Source organism: Coenobita brevimanus, chromosome 103 (assembly GCF_032717465.1).
Source record: "Coenobita brevimanus isolate Jiangsu-jjx chromosome 103, ASM3271746v2, whole genome shotgun sequence".
NCBI lineage: Eukaryota > Metazoa > Arthropoda > Malacostraca > Decapoda > Coenobitidae > Coenobita > Coenobita brevimanus.
In genome coordinates, this window is record NC_137056.1 from 34,856,436 (window position 1) to 34,861,410 (window position 4,975).

The window sequence follows — 4,975 nt, forward strand, 5'->3', positions numbered from 1 at the left end:
TGGGGCTGCCCCTCACATGGCGCAACTCTACGAGAAGAATTGATAACGCCGCATAGGGTTTGCGCTCGTTTTGTAGGGCTCCAGAGTATGCACTTAAGTGAAAAGTTGCTCTTACGCCCAAAGATGGTGGATTTGCGAGGATTTCTGGGCTCAAGATTAAAAGAAAACTTTTTTTTTTTTTTTGAGAGAGATCTTAATGGGTTTTAAAATTTGAATGTATATGTATGTAGACCTCATTTATCAATATGATGTAAACCTACTAAAATGCCCGCCGTGCCCGCCGCAGGACCTCCCACCTCACCACCCCCCACACCACCACCGAGCCGCCACCCCACCACCACCCCAGGAGGACACACCGGTGAGGTTAGTGACCCCGGGCAAGAGGGTCATCAGGGCATCACGGCCCTGGGTCCCTATTCCCCGCAAGTGCCCCAACCCCAGGTGATCAGGGGAAGTGAACTACTGTGCGGGTGGAGCAGTGATCGACAGAATAGGGGTGGGACTGAAATAAATTCAGTCCCAGGTAACACCGTATTGACGGCTTTGTTACACCCTCTAGGGCAGGAGGCCCAAGGGCAAGAGGAGAGGGCAGGAGGCCCAAGGGCAAGAGGCCCAAGGCTACGGCCTAATAAGAAGTAAAGAGAGAAAGACAACCCTAGGCTACGGCCTAATAGAGTGTGTAAAGGGGAAGGCGACTCCAGGCCCCGGCCTTAACACACCAGGGAGAGAGAGTTGCCTCAGTGCATCCCTCTCCTGCTGTTCTCCCCTTCAGGAGCAACATCCCGTGGACGGTCCCAAGCCGCAGCGTGCGGGCGACCCCGGTTGCCCGGCAGATGTTCCTGTGGGAGGTGATCGGCTCTCGGCTACGGCCAGAATACGGATCAGGGTAAAGAGCCCCTGCTACCATACGTGTAGCACTTCCCTATTACGGAAGCAACACCCCGTGGACGGTCCCAAGCCGCAGCGTGCGGGCGACCCAGTTCGCCCGGTAGTTGTCTTTCGTACGGGTAGACACTCGGCTCTGGCCGGGGCACGTACCAGGGTAGAGAATTCCTTGAAGGTAGATTCAATCCGTATTGGAGAGAGTGTGGCCTCTGCGCCTCTCCCTCCGGCTTGTCTCCTACTACGGGAGCAACACCACGCCAGCGGTCCCAAGCTGCGGCAAAAGGGAGACCCCGATCACCCTATAGGTGTCCCCCGTACGCCGGGCAAGTTCACAGCTACAGCCAAAGTGTGTAATAGGGGAAAGAGACCCCCGGCTCCGGCCTCCAGACACACCCGAGAGACTACAGGCAATGTGAGTCCTCCTCCAGCCTCTTTCCCTTCGGGGAGCCCTTCGTCACCATCCGGGAATATAGCCCCGGAGGAGACACTAGAGTGGTGGCAAGGCCCGATATCGGGCTTACCGCCCACACCCGGGAGTTCCTTGTTCCTGCCGGAGCCCCGTAGGGGACGCTGCCGCAGTCCAGTCCTGACGGCGCCTCTCCCTCTTGGTGGCAGCAGCCCCAGGACGCCCAGGCTCGACTCCACAACCCACGACGAAGGTGATTCGGGCTCCCTCACTCCCCGGAGTCGGAAGAAACAGGCCCAATTGCTCCGGCTGTTCGGCCCCAGTCCTGAGGGCCATCTACCAGGTCGAGGCCCCCAGACCAAAGGGCCTCCCTACACCCCACCGGCGCGGCCCTAAGACGAGGGCTGCCTCTCAGGTTGAGGCCCCCAGACGGGAGAGCCTCCCTGTACCCTAAAGTGTAACTAACAGTGACTATACCCAGGAAACAGAGGAAAACAGTAACAGTGACTCTGCAAGAAACCATAGTAAACAGTGGCCCATCAGAACTTAGTGCTACCAGGGCAGAAAGTGAACTTTGTGAATTATCTTAGTCCCTCCCCATATTAAGGAACCAGGGAGTTTTCTGTGAATCTCGAGCTAAGGGCGTGGGCGAGTCAAAAGCTAAATATACGTGTCTCCTTGACAAGGTGACAGCGTCGAGTGTCGCTATCCGCACCCTACCTCTTTTATAGTAATATCCCCAAACCAGACTCCCAACCTTGTGTATTCTTAAAGTGAACAATCCCATTTATATATTTCCTCCAAGTGACATAAGAACCTTGTTAAAGAACACTCACAATCTCCCTGTGTGATTATTGTAGTGCGTATGATTATTCTATGAAGCCAAGTGTTAACTCTGTATCTATGTGTCCCTGTATCTTAAATATCATTCTATGTGTATTGTTACGAGTAGGATCTAGGTAATAGATGTGTTAAGGTATACTGCCTGGTTTTTATGTCCTGTTCCTTTGTTAGTGCTTTACTTCCGGTCTAGAAAGAGGACCCCGCTTCAGTAGCTAGTGTTTTTACGACGAGAAGTCGCCTTAAAAACACAGCATTACATCTACATTTTTGTATGCTATGCTGGGTGTTTTTAGTCCGACTTCTCGTCCTAAGAACACAAGCGACTGAGCGGGGTCCTCTTTCCGGACCGGAGGTAAAGCACCCACAAAGGAACAGGACATAAAAACCAGGCAGTACACCTTAACACATCTATTGTCTTAATTCCTACACCGTTACAATATAAAACAGAGAGGTATTGGATATGCAGTAGACAGGGACATAGAGTTAGCCTTTAACACCAAGGTTTACAGTTACACTTGAGACACAGTATTCTTCATTTACACTTAGGTAATCAGTTACAATATCGTGATACCCACATTTCGTCTATAAGCAGAGTTGGTATTATATAAATTGAGTCCGATGCACTAGGGGTGGAGAGGGCCAAGAGTTAGTGGGGTGAATATTATTATAACTGGACAGGGTGCGGATCGCGACACTTGATGGAGTCACTTAGTCGCGACGACACTTATTCGTAAACTTTTAATTCTTCCACGCACCCTAGTCTTGGTCCACGATTTCTATAAGTTCTTTTGTCTGGGACTTAGGATATTTCCTATTCTGCCGGGTATCGGGCTAAAATACCCGCCGCCGGACCACCCACCCCGCCACCCCCCAACCCACCACCAGGCGGCTACCCCCCCCCCCGGAGGACACAACGGTGGGGCTAGTGACCCAAGTCAAGAGGGTCACCGGGACACTACTGTCCTGAGTCCCTTTTCCCCGCAACTACCCCAACACCAGGTGACCGGAAAAAGCCAACGACCTTGCAGGCGGGACAACCATCACCAGAATTGGGATGGGACTGAACAAGTTTCAGTCCCAAGTAACGCCTTGGCGACGGCCATTGTTACAACCTCAAGGGCAGGAGGCCTAAGGCTACGGCCAGAAGTGTGCACCAGGGCGGCTGGGCCCTTAGCCACTCCAAGGGCAAGAGGCCCAAGGCTACGGCCGGAAGTGTGCACCAGGGCGAGGGGGCCCTTAGCCACTCCAAGGGCAGGAGGCCCAAGACTACAGCCAGAGGTGTGCACCAGGGTGAGAGGACCCTTAGCCTCGGCTGTAGTATACCCAGGAGAGAGAGTCGCCTCTGTGCTTCCCTTTCCACATACCGGAGAGGATTCTGTGAATCCTTCTCCTACCTCGTCCCCCTGTGGGAACCCTTCGTCACCATCCGGGAGTGTTGCCCCGGAGGTGTCGCCAGAGTGGTGGCAAGGCCCGAAACCGGGCCTACCTCCCACGCCTGGGAAGTTTCTGTTCCTTCCAAACACCAGACGGAGAGGAGGCCGCAGCCCAATCCTGTCGGTGCCTCTCCCAACAGACGACCGCAACCCCAGGACCCCCAGGTGTGACCAGCAGACTCCAGACGAGGGTAACCCAGGCTCCCTCACCCCGCGGAGCCATAGACGACAGGCCCGTCTCCTCCAGCTGTTTGGCCCCAGTCCCGAGGGCCATCTCTCAGGTCAAAGCCCCCAGACAGGAGGGCCTCCCTGCACCCCACCAACGAGGCTCCAATACGAGGGCCTCCTCTCAGGTCAAGGCCCCCAGACAGGAGGGCCTCCCTGCACCTCACCGACGACCAGGACCCGGGCAGTGACTCCTCTGTGGGTAGTGTGTTGCCCCTAGCAGGCAGAGTCCCCTTAAGGCCCTCTCCTCACGCCCATACGACAGAGTGCACTCCACCCAGGAAACACGGGTAAATAAGTGACGCCCCTTGTACCGAGAACAAACCAGGGGAAAGAACAGTGAACAGTGACCGAGTAAAGACTAGTGTAAAACCAGTGGCAGTTACTATTAGTCTAAAAGAACTCAATACCCGGCAGAACAGAAAATGACTTGAACCCCCAGTAAGAGAACTTAGAGTAACTGCATGAGTCCCCAAGTAAAAGAACTTTCAGTGACTGTGAATGGAGACTAGGGTGCACGGGTGAATCAAAAGCCTGTGTGTAAGTGTCGCCGCGACTAAGTGACTGCGTCCAGTGTCGTGATCCGCACCCTGTCTTATTTATAGTAGTATTTCCCCCATGGACTCTTAATCTTGTTTATTCCCCTTGTTTCCAACTAAGTATATATTCTGCCTTAAAGTGAAATACGGGTATCCACATATATAATTCAGGACATTAGTGTACATGCATTATACCGTGTATTAAGTTAACTGTACCTTGTGGTGTCAAAGTTTAACTCTGTGTCCCTGTCTCCTGTATCTCAAATATCACTCTGTGTTATATTGTAACGGTGTAGAATTAAGGCAATAGATGTGTTAAGGTATACTGCCTGGTTTTTATGTCCTGTTCCTTTGTGGGTGCTTTACTTCCAGTCCGGAAAGAGGACCCCGCTCAGTCGCTAGTGCTTTTAGGACGAGAAGTCGACCTAAAAACACTCAGCATAACACGGGCCTTAGTAGTTATTGATAACTTTGTCACTGGTATTGTTCTGGCCCTCACTTTGTCACTGTTCACTGTTATATTCCCGTCTCGATTGTTCACGACACAAGAGGCGTTAATGTCACTATTTACCAGTGGTTCCTGGGTATAATTCACCACGGTGTCCGGGCGTGAGGGGGAGGCCCTACGGGGAGCCTTCCTGCAG